The sequence below is a fragment of the Rhagoletis zephyria genome, unplaced genomic scaffold, assembly GCF_001687245.7.
Source record: "Rhagoletis zephyria isolate East Lansing unplaced genomic scaffold, Rhagoletis_zephyria_1.1 Rzeph_scaffold_00025, whole genome shotgun sequence".
Lineage (NCBI taxonomy): Eukaryota > Metazoa > Arthropoda > Insecta > Diptera > Tephritidae > Rhagoletis > Rhagoletis zephyria.
In genome coordinates, this window is record NW_016157109.1 from 448530 (window position 1) to 461075 (window position 12546).

The following is a 12546-nucleotide window of genomic DNA, read 5'->3' on the forward strand; positions in this document are numbered from 1 at the left end:
CATTTTGTCATACTAAAATTGAATTGAATATAAAACTGTATACTTAGAATTTTTCTAAAAGATCTGAACAAAAAATTGCAAATTAGTGTGCAAATTTATTGAATATTCATGAGTTTTGCACAAAGTTTAGAGATTTTATTTTTATGTTTTTGGTGTAAAATGAACTATACTGTTATAAAAAATTATCGCAAATAAATTAGAATAAAATTTTTTGCATATATTGCGAAAAATTCACTGTGCCAATACTTTTGCTCGTCACTGTATGTACATACGTATGTATGCATATATTTATACGTATTTTTCACTTTAAGCAGCTACATACATACATATTTACATCGTATGTACTACACAGTACGTACTTCTTTGGCATTTTATTTTTATTAATAATAATTAATAAATTAATAAGAAAACTATTGAATGTACATACAAACATACATATAAAAAAATTCATTTGGTTTGAAAGCAAACTCGAAAGAAATGAACAAAGTTATGCAGATTTCAGATTTTTTTCTTAGAGTAAACAGTAATTACTCCGGATCTGATTAAAAAAAAAAAAATTCAAAAATCAACGCGATTTTTAGCCGGTTGAAACTTGCACTTCATTAGACTACAGTTGTATAGGCATAAAACTACATACTCAAAAATGTTCTAAAAATTCAGAATAAAAAGTTGAAATTTTGATGAAGTTTGAAACTGTTATTTACACGGTTTTGGTTAAAGACGATATTTTTATATAAAAATAACAGAAAAAATTTAGCTCGGAAAACATTACGAATATTTGAAGAAAATCAACACGAGATCATTGATTTGAGTCACTGTATGTAAATGTTTTTTGTGTTGGCGAATAGTGACGAGGTGTCGTGGCGATAAATTTATCTTTCAATTACTGGCAGAGATTTTGTTTGTTAATCTTTTTACCACCTTGCAAGCAAAGAAAAAAGTTCGCGGTGCAGTCTAAAGTTTTTCAAGGCAATCAACCGAATCTAGGGTCTCCTTTTTAAATTTTTCGGTAACACTTACAATTAAATAGATCTACTGGAAAAATCGAAATTTTAGGTTCTATGGTGTCGGCAAACTTTTTTTTCTGATAAAGTCTAAAGTGGCTGTTAGACGTGGCAAGTGCAGGTCCTTTTAAAAAAGTCTGTAAATCTCAAGAATTTCCAAAAGAGATTGCAGGAGCAGTTACACCTTCCATGTAAAGTGGCTTTCGAAAGCAGTTTTTACTTCTAAAAATCAGACTTTCCTATGCCACTTTTTGTCTGTTTACACGGTGAATGCAGACAAGCCCACTTTCACCTATGTTACCAGACATTTTTATGCTCATAACAAAATTACTGACCTGAAAACTTTTTTATGCTCAAATGCGAACAAAACAACCACAAAGTGTTTAATGCTTTAATGTTTATATTGTTCATATCAGGAGAATACAATAATTACAAGTATTTATTTAAATGTGATGCAACATTTTTATAATCTTATAGAAATTCGGCAAAAATCGCGTCACATGGCAACACTCGATTAGTTTGACAGCACTTGCAGCAAAAATTAAAATTGCTAGTTCCGCTGTGGTGCAGTGGTAGCAGTGCGCGCTTCCACTCCGCAGCGCCTAGGTTCAAGCAACGTTGCAAAAAAAAAAATTAAAAAAAGTTTTTTTTAACATCGTTCTCCCCTCGGCAGCAATGGCAAAACCTCCGAGTGTATATCTGCCATGAAAAACGGCTTTTCATAAAAATGCTATCGCCGTTCGGAATCGGCGTACTGCAACGGCAACTGTAGGTCTCTCCCCTTTGTGTGACAACATCAAGGCGCACGCCACAAATCGGAGGAGAAGCTCGGCCAAACACTTACATATGTGTAAGCGCCAATCTATTATTATTATTATAATTAGTGCAGCACGAGCAAGTTGAAATTATTTCTCGAAAGCGCTTTGCGTAATTTAAGTTGCAGTTACACCTTGCAATCTTTATTTCCGAAAGTGGTTTCTGCAAATCTGCAATAAGGACTTTCTGGCTGTTTACGCCGGAAAGTAGACTTTCGATTTCACATTTTGACAGCAAAATGCGTAGAAAAGGCGCTTGCATTGTCACGTTTAACCGCACCTTAATGCAGATACCTATGTACGTATGTCAGAAAGAAGTTAGGAAATTTAAAATAAAACTCAGGAATACTCTTATGTATTGTTCTTTTTGCTTTCGTCCTAAAGATCTATGCATTCAGTTGGCACAGTTAACCAGCTTAACGCCTCGGTGGTGCGGACTATACTGGTAATGATGCAGATGACGATGTTGGTGTGTCACTCTAACGATGTGTCAGATGTGCTACAACTACAACTCGTGTTGCTCACAGGTCGTTGCACTGCTTTGGCACTGCCACATGCACACGAGAACGCCCGAATACATTCGCATAAGAGCGCGTAGACGACACCAGCGAGATATCGTGTGCATTTGTGTATCGTGTACAAATACCAAACGTTTAAATATGTTGGTGTTGCCATGTACAAATTACATAAATTTTCCCACAATTGCTTTCGCATTTTTTTTATTAATTGTACGAAGGGACTTATAAAAGTTCGCGTAATTGCTTGGAAAAAACATACACAAATATTTTTAATTTGCTATTATTAGGCCCAATTTCAGATGGCCTATTTAAGTAGAAATTGTTAATTAACTTCAAAAATTCATTTTCAGATCATACAATTAATCTGCACTTAAATGGCCAATATTGGCTATTTAAATATGAGATATGCAACCGTGTGTTTGTACCAAACAACCAAGATAAGTTGTTTTATCAATGTTGCCAAACAAAAATCAGCTGTTCAGCACAAAATATAAACAAACAAACAAATGCAACAACAATTTCAAGGAACAAGCAACACTGTTGCCACTTGTTTTGCATATTTAAATAAATTTGATCTGAAATCCAACGAAAGCTAAATGGCATTAAAATAACAATCAAAAATTAAACTTAAGTGCCATTTAAATATTCATCTGACATTGAACCTTAATCTGTATTATGTTGTATTTTTACATAATCACCATTAATTAAAAAAAAAATTGTTAATCTGTAGACCCACTGCTCAAATCTGCCCCCAAAATCGCGTTTTTGTAGCTTCTAAAGCTAATTTTCGTAACTTATTTTAGCTTAATATTTGGGCCAACCTGTTATATGAGAAACTGTGTTGGCGGTTAGTTAAAACTTAACTTACCGTAAGAAGCTTAGGAACCTGTAGGATATAGGTTCTTAAGCTTAGTTAGTCTAGACTTAATTTCCGTAACTTAACTCAATATTTGGGCAAACCTGTTATATGAGAAACCGTGGTGGCGGTTAGTTAAAACTTTACTTACCGTAAGAAACTTAAGAACCTGTAGATTTTAGGTTCTTAAGTTACGGCCTTATGGAATTTGAGAGCGGTAAGAGAATCAGGCTTGCCAGACTCTCGTTTTTGTATTTCTTTAAGATAAATGAAAGCAAACATTTTTGTATGCGCGATTTTTTTTTATGTGGCGAACTGTTAAACAGCTGAAAAAGAAAATACAAAAACCAAATATTTCCGCTCTTGGCTTAAGTAGACGTGTTGAGCAATCATTGATGATTTCTTACGGTAAGTTAAACATAACTGAGCTTTTAACCGCATAATTAATGTCTGCATTCCTACCGAAAGCTTTTTCTCAGAAAATTTTCTTCATTTTTGGGAAATAACCAGAAATCACTTTCTTGTCTCTATACTTACCAATTTCTCTGAAATTTAGAATGAACCATGTACTATCTTTGATTTTTCAAAACCACTTAAAATATGCATCATCAATTTACCGAACTTTTTTTAGTACCCTCGTATTTAGTATATATCACATTTGGCATAAGTCTCGTCAGAAATCTCCAGTTGTATCAATATTTATAGAGAGAAGATCTTCGTATGCACATTTTAAATGATAAAGAAGAATTGACTATAGTGGCAACATTAGTAGAACATGCAACCACACATAAAACCACATATACACAAAAAATAATGCATTCTGCGAAGATTCTCTGCGCTAGCAATCTCTGCAGTTGAAAGGTACTCTAAGCAGGCCTTGCACAGCTTATCGTTCGTTCGTATTGATTTTAAATATTCCCTTACATTGTAAGTGTGGGCATCTGTTGCATATACATACATATCTATGTATGTATGTACATCCATGTGTATGTAGTATACATCGATATCGAGCCCTTACCACCAAAATGACGTTATTTTTTTCAAAATTTTCTTTTTGATGCCTAAATGCATCTACATTAGATGCTCTGGAATATTTCTGCATCAAAAAAAAAAATTTTGAAAAGAATGTCGCTTACCTTTTTTTTGCGGTTAGGGCTCGATATCTTCTATGTATTTGTAAACTTCCACTTTCTAACCCAGTGCGAAAAGGTAATGTGTGGGAATGCTAAAAGTAATGGATAGCCCACGACGATAGTCTATCGATAGTCGCGTATTCATGGTCAAAATTAAGCTGGTACTTAAAGTTGGTTGTAACTTTATTGACAGATAATCCATCCAAAATTATGTCAAAAAGGTACACGGAAAATAAAATCCGCTTAAATATAACGAAAACTTTCGTACATCTTACGAAAATTTTCGTCATTTTGAGCCACGAAAGTGTTCGTTGATTGTACAAAACCGTTTTCGTACATACTACGAAAATATGAGACATCAGATCTTAAGTACATTTTACGAACGCATTCGTACTATTTACGAACGAATTTCTTACGTTTTACTAAAGAATTTCGTACTAGTTACTAAAGAATTTCGTACTATTTCTTTAGTTTTTTACGAAATTTTTGTAAAATGCACAGAAATAATTCGTATATTTAACGAAATCATTTTCGTAGAACTTGCGGTTGCTTTCATTCGCCACACTGTAAAAAACACAGTACGAATTATAAAACAACACTTTTATTTTGTTTTTATCCTTCATTTTAAGCGTTTTTCTTTAACAAAATTTTTTGTAAAAACGCTTAACATTAATGTTTAAAATATAATGAAAGTGTTGAGTTATAATTTGAGCTATGTTTTTTATAGTGTAAAGAATAAAAGCAATCATACATTATACGAAAGAAGTGCATATATTACAAGTATAACTGTCGTAAATAATAAGTTTTACCTAAATTTTCTAACTACTCTGCAGTTTAAAATGAATAAAAAAGGTTATTTTACCTATAATACAACTTAAGTCGAATAGGTTCTATACTACATATTTTTTTATTGCTAAGCCTTCATTCGATAAAGTATATTGATGCGAAGTGTTAAATTATGAAACCCAACAAAACCCTTATTAAATATAACAAGATATAAAATATGAATGAATATAAAAAATACTGGTTTCACTTTTTTAAACATTATAATATTTTTATATGGAGGTACTTGGCAGATTCGTAGCTTCTTCGATGTTTGTTTCCATGACGACTATAAATTAAAGGAAAATTATAAGGCGTCTGAAAGGCAAGTTTCAGTGAAAAATCATACATGTACTTACTTAAAATTTCATTAAGTAGTGCGTCTGTTCCTGGCTTGGGCTTGCCGTTGATAGGTAACTGATGAAATTGCTTATTTATGAGTCCCACATTGCAGCGCAAGGCTCAGCATGGGCGAAGTTAAAAATATTGTATGCCTAAAAGCATTTATCCACAGCTTTAATATTTAATTTTGTATTGTATTTTTATCTAGAAAAACCCTCTTAAAACGCTTAAAATTATATTATACGTCTCACAGCAGCAAACCAGTAATTTCGCAATGACACGCGATACATACAAATATGATGAAATATTAAGCTGCCGGTAATTTAGCATATTGTACGAAAATATTCGTCTCTTGTACGAATTTAAAAAACATCTTTCTGCATTTGTTCTATTTACGAAAGTATCAAGTAAATTTTACGAATACAGAATTGTAGATTTCGTATATTTTAAAACCACACGTAAATATTACGAATGCTTTCGTACAATATACAAAATTATTCGTACAGAGATTTGTTAAGTAATTTACGAATGTGTTTCGTAAAATACACGTAAGATTTCGTAAATTGTACTAAAAAAATGCCTTACGAAAGTCCTTTCGTTATATTTACGAATGGTTTGTAAAATCTTGTTTGGTTGTGAAAAATATATTCGTATTATGAACGAAAGTTTCGTACATTGTACAAAAACCAAGCCTACGAAAGTTTTTCGTAGCACTTCTACGAAATTTTATTTTCTGTGTACAACTAACTTTAAGTGCCAACTTAATTTTGACTATAAATACGCCCCCATTGCGTTAACTATAGTTTCTTAAAGACCATAAGGACCTACCTTAATAATGAAAGTGGTAGTTAAAAAACTAAACATATTTACGTATTCTGCTTGCCAATTGTTTTTATTTAAGAAACTTAGCATGCCAACATTTTTAGGTTTTAGTTTCGATCTTTTTTCGTTTACTATTAAAGCTGCTTACTGTACATTCGTTCCAAATTCTACTGATGACGTTAAGCCAACATATACCATGTTTATATGATGCTTCAATTCGTTCTAAGTCAAACCGTGTTATTTGGACACACACATGTAAACACATTCTTAAATCGAATTGAAACTTTTAACCGTGCCACCATAAATCACATTTTGAATGCGAGTTAAGAGTTGTTGAATCGTGTTAAGAGCGCATATAAACACGGGATTTGACCACACGGCTATTTCATGCAACTCTGTATGAAGTAAAACAATTAAATAGTTCTTGAAATTACATTTAGACTAAGCTTTCTTATAAAATTAATAGCTAATATTCTTTTTCATGGCTGTTTGGATCTTTAATTATTATTTTTCCATGTTTATTATTTTCAAGAAATGACACACGTATTAACAGGGTTGCATCGGGATGAACTCTGTCTGAAAGCGTGTTCGATCGACTCATTTCTTTTGTTGCATATAAACACTTGCATTTCAAGCGAGCTACACTGAGATTAAATTTTGCTGCGCATTGGCAGGTTTTATCAGCACCTAAAAGTGTTCCCTAAGTGAATATTCGATTTTGTTGATTCTCCTATAAACTTTCAAAGAAGATAATAAAATCTCGTATTCACGATTTACTCACGAAAATAGAGTTGCAAGACTATTGAGAGGTTTTGGAGACTTTTGTTGGTTTTTGCAAAACTATCAAAAATTATCGATGGTGGTACTATCGATAGTTTTGCAACTGCAGCAGAAATGAGCTGAAGGTGTTTGTGCACTTTCTTCCATATAAAAAAGTTTCGAACATACTTTGCATAGAAGAAAATCTTGATAAATTTGTCAGATTTTCGTACACGCATAGCTTGAAATTTAGATTCATATTATAAAAAATTAATGAACTTTAAACAAAATAAGAAAAAAATAGTCAAAACTGGTTAAAATGTGTTTCTAATATTTTGGGCTAAGGGCCGTTTTCTGACGTAACCTTTAATTTTAAAGCTCACTTTATATTTAAAGGTTGGCTTAAAAATAAAGATTTGTCTAAAGCTAAGTTCATTTTTGCTATCGGTTTTTGACGTATGTATGTTTCTTGGTTGTAAACCAATTTAAAACCGATAATAAAATGTTTTACTTTAGACCCAATCATAAATTTTGATGCAACCTTTAAATGTAAAGTGAGCTTTTAAGTTACAGGTTACTTGAGAAAACGGCCCTAAGTGTACATTTGAATGTGATTATGTGTGTACATACATATGTACATTAGACTGCATCACCAAAAAATTGCGGGTTTTCCGCCCTGATTACAAAATTTATTTTATTTTAAGACGTCCATCAAAATATTTCGGAAACATACTAAGATTTAAGCGAATTGTACCGATTTGAAAATACCTCCAAAAATGGAGTTTTTTATGACGTCCATAAACCTAGCTGACCCACACATTTTTGCGAATTTCTCGGAAACCAAAGGAACACCTAAATTAATTTTGGAGGCCCTAATTAACACCTAAAAGACACCTAATTCCTAGCTAATTTTTATTGATTTTTGGCGACTTGGGTCAGCTAGGTTTATGGACGTCATAAAAAACTCCATTTTTGGAGGCATTTTGNAAAAATAGTTTCTTAAAGAACTTTTTGAAAAAAGTCTCCTCAGATGACAAGACAGAATATAGGCTTAATAGAAAATAGGCTTAAAAAATCTGCATAAAAATATTTTAATTGTTATTTATTATTTTTTTTACTTTTCTCAAAGGTATATTTTCGAAAAACTTAAATAACTGGGCCAAAACTATTCTGATTTATGCTTAANAATCTTAATATTTTTCCGAAATATTTTGGTGGACGTCTTAAATATAATAGATTTTATAATTCCAATGGAAAAAAACAGTACCGATTTTTTTTTTGTTTGGGGAGTGATGGAGTCTAATGTACATATTTACATATGTACGTACAAAAATAAATATGAATTTCTTGGCAGCTAAAAAGTTCTTTCTAAGAACCATTTAAATACGATGCTACTATTGATGTNATTTTTTTTTTTCAAATACCAACACATCTTAATTCAACTTCGAATGATGTTCGTTCATCCTGCCTTTCTCTTAAATCCTTTGAATTGGCTCATTAGGAAAGAAATAAGAAGGGTGAGAAAATACTTTTCCAATGATACCTCGCAAGAGTTTAGGTTCAGTTATTCAAGTTTTTTCTTTGAAAAAGTTGAAATACAGCATCAAAAATCTCATTATTACAATTCCGTTCAAAATTAAAAAAAAAAACAATTTTTTAAATATTTTTATGTAAATTTTTTAAGCTTACACCGTTGTCTTTAAGAAACAATTTTTATTCATAAAAAAACGTCCATAAACCTAGCTGACCCAAGTCGCCAAAAATCAATAAAAATTAGCTAGGAATTAGGTGTCTTTTAGGTGTTAATTAGGGCCTCCAAAATTAATTTAGGTGTTCCTTTGGTTTCCGAGAAATTCGCAAAAATGTGTGGGTCAGCTAGGTTTACGTAAACCTAGCTGACCCATAGATTTTTGCGAATTTCTCGGAAACCAATGGAGCTACTAAATTAGTTTTAGTGGCGTTGAAGAACACCTAAAAGACACCTAATTCCAGCATATATCTGGAAAATTTAAAACCTAAATTTAACGATGGGTCAGCTAGGTTTACGTAAACCTAGCTGACCCACACATTTTTGCGAATTTCTCGGAAACCAATGGAACAACTAAATTAGTTTCGGTGGCGTTGAAGAACACCTAAAAGACACCTAATTCCTGCATATATGTATCTCGAAAATTAAAAAAAAAAAATTTAAGATTGTTCAGCTAGCTTAACAGCGCTGAGCTAGCTGAAAAACACATTTTTGCGAATTTCTCGGAAACCAATGGAGCTACTAAATTAGTTTTAGTGGCGTTGAAGAACACCTAAAAGACACCTAATTCCAGCATATATCTGGAAAATTTAAAACCTAAATTTAACGATGGGTCAGCTAGGTTTACGTAAACCTAGCTGACCCACACATTTTTGCGAATTTCTCGGAAACCAATGGAGCTACTAAATTAGTTTTAGTGGCGTTGAAGAACACCTAAAAGACACCTAATTCCAGCATATATCTGGAAAATTTAAAACCTAAATTTAACGATGGGTCAGCTAGGTTTACGTAAACCTAGCTGACCCACACATTTTTGCGAATTTCTCGGAAACCAATGGAGCTACTAAATTAGTTTTAGTGGCGTTGAAGAACACCTAAAAGACACCTAATTCCAGCATATATCTGGAAAATTTAAAACCTAAATTTAACGATGGGTCAGCTAGGTTTACGTAAACCTAGCTGACCCACACATTTTTGCGAATTTCTCGGAAACCAATGGAGCTACTAAATTAGTTTTAGTGGCGTTGAAGAACACCTAAAAGACACCTAATTCCAGCATATATCTGGAAAATTTAAAACCTAAATTTAACGATGGGTCAGCTAGGTTTACGTAAACCTAGCTGACCCACACATTTTTGCGAATTTCTCGGAAACCAATGGAGCTACTAAATTAGTTTTAGTGGCGTTGAAGAACACCTAAAAGACACCTAATTCCAGCATATATCTGGAAAATTTAAAACCTAAATTTAACGATGGGTCAGCTAGGTTTACGTAAACCTAGCTGACCCACACATTTTTGCGAATTTCTCGGAAACCAATGGAGCTACTAAATTAGTTTTAGTGGCGTTGAAGAACACCTAAAAGACACCTAATTCCAGCATATATCTGGAAAATTTAAAACCTAAATTTAACGATGGGTCAGCTAGGTTTACGTAAACCTAGCTGACCCACACATTTTTGCGAATTTCTCGGAAACCAATGGAGCTACTAAATTAGTTTTAGTGGCGTTGAAGAACACCTAAAAGACACCTAATTCCAGCATATATCTGGAAAATTTAAAACCTAAATTTAACGATGGGTCAGCTAGGTTTACGTAAACCTAGCTGACCCACACATTTTTGCGAATTTCTCGGAAACCAATGGAGCTACTAAATTAGTTTTAGTGGCGTTGAAGAACACCTAAAAGACACCTAATTCCAGCATATATCTGGAAAATTTAAAACCTAAATTTAACGATGGGTCAGCTAGGTTTACGTAAACCTAGCTGACCCACACATTTTTGCGAATTTCTCGGAAACCAAAGGAACACCTAAATTAATTTTGGAGGCCCTAATTAACACCTAAAAGACACCTAATTCCTAGCTAATTTTTATTGATTTTTGGCGACTTGGGTCAGCTAGGTTTATGGACGTCATAAAAAACTCCATTTTTGGAGGCATTTTGAAATCGGTATAGCTCGCTTAAATCTTAATATTTTTCCGAAATATTTTGGTGGACGTCTTAAATATAATAGATTTTATAATTCCAATGGAAAAAAACAGTACCGATTTTTTTTTTGTTTGGGGAGTGATGGAGTCTAATGTACATATTTACATATGTACGTACAAAAATAAATATGAATTTCTTGGCAGCTAAAAAGTTCTTTCTAAGAACCATTTAAATACGATGCTACTATTGATGTTTTTTTAGTTCACAGGCACTAAAGGACAAATATAAATATAAAAAAAAAAATATACATAGTAAACACAAATCATTATTTAATATATCTCACATTCTTCTTACATTTGATATCCATTGTGTCATATAATACGTACATAGTATATCTTTTTAGATTTACGCATTTACAGTGAAACCCTTTCGAGTTAATAAAATGTTTGGTCATTAATTGTTGTATTTGATCTTATTTCCTCAGAGGAAGGAAAGTTCAAAAAGCTGTTTCGTCAGAGAACGTATTCATATACGTTCTCTGGTTTCGTCGCTAGCCAAAATGGACATTCGAGTTTCATGCTCCCTTCTCAATCAAATGCACAAGAATTTAAAACTGAAGCTTACTGAAAATTAGAAAAAATCTTACAAAATATGTATTGCTTAATTAATTTTTTTTATTAATTTATGCTTTAGTTATAATTTTAGATCCATTTTGTATTTCAGTCTTAGATTTCATTCAATAAAAAAAAAAAAAAAAAACAGCTTACCCCAGATGGGACTCGAACCCACAATCCCCGGCTTAGGAGGCCGATGCCTTATCCATTAGGCCACTGGGGCTTGTTTCACGCTGCAAACCAAGAGAGCACTTAAGCCAGCACCTACCAACTGAGACAGCACAGCAGCAAATTTGTATGACATGCTGTAGCAGCAAAGTTGCATTCAAACCCAAAACAAACTCCAACCGCAACGACATCGCAAAACGTTATTTATAATGTTGATTAGAAACTGTATTGCGAATAAATTGAATGTTGGAGGGATGTAGAGATGATTGCCAGCTATCTGACTGATTGGATGGCTGGCCGCTCAATGATTCAAAGCGCATGTGAGAGAGATACGGACTAGATGTAAAAATAAAGAACAGCATTCAAAAGGGAGAATCAGTAGTTCAGCCAGCCAGACAATGACATAGGGAGGGTTAGTCAGATAGAGACAGGATATTTGTGCCTTCACAGAAAAACACACAGCTGCATCGACGTACATATGTATGTACATACATAAGTGTGTACATGTGGATGGATACACTAAGATTTCAACACAGGATATTCCGAGTTTATTTGTTGTTCATGTTTTGCTCAGTGTTGGGAAATGAAATTGTACCTTCAGTACGAAATCTATACAAAAACTGTACTTTTCGACCGTTAATTGTATCGACTTTTTACTTTGCTTATATATTTTCTTAGTACATACATGCATACATAGATTCCCTTCAAGACCAATGATTTGATGATATTCGACTGGTATGCAGCTCCCAAGAAAACGGTCAAGAAAAAATTGCCATTATTTCGTGTGTGTATGCCCAAGGAATTTTGACAACTTATACTTCACTAGCCTGTTGCCTGGCTCTTTTCTCAGGAAATAATGAAACGGGCATATATTTCTGTTGCAAGCATGGGTTGCCTTGTGCTCTTTTTCACAAAAAAACTTTAGAAAACCGTAGTAGAAAGCGTAGCAAATTTCTTAAGAACTACGTACTGTCTGCAGGAAATTTGACTCAAGATAACTTCTTAGGGCGGTATTGT

At 33.0% G+C, this 12546-nt stretch overlaps 1 protein-coding gene and 1 non-coding gene across 2 annotated transcripts in view; one reads left to right on the forward strand and one right to left on the reverse strand.

Moving 5' to 3' along the window:
• The window catches only part of mam (neurogenic protein mastermind), a 193709-nt gene that overhangs the window by 31871 nt on the left and 149292 nt on the right, over positions 1 to 12546 (forward strand). The gene's annotated exons all lie outside the window — the stretch shown is intronic.
• TRNAR-CCU (transfer RNA arginine (anticodon CCU)) lies at positions 11512 to 11584 on the reverse strand. The gene has a single exon. It is a non-coding gene; the product is annotated as a tRNA-Arg (tRNA).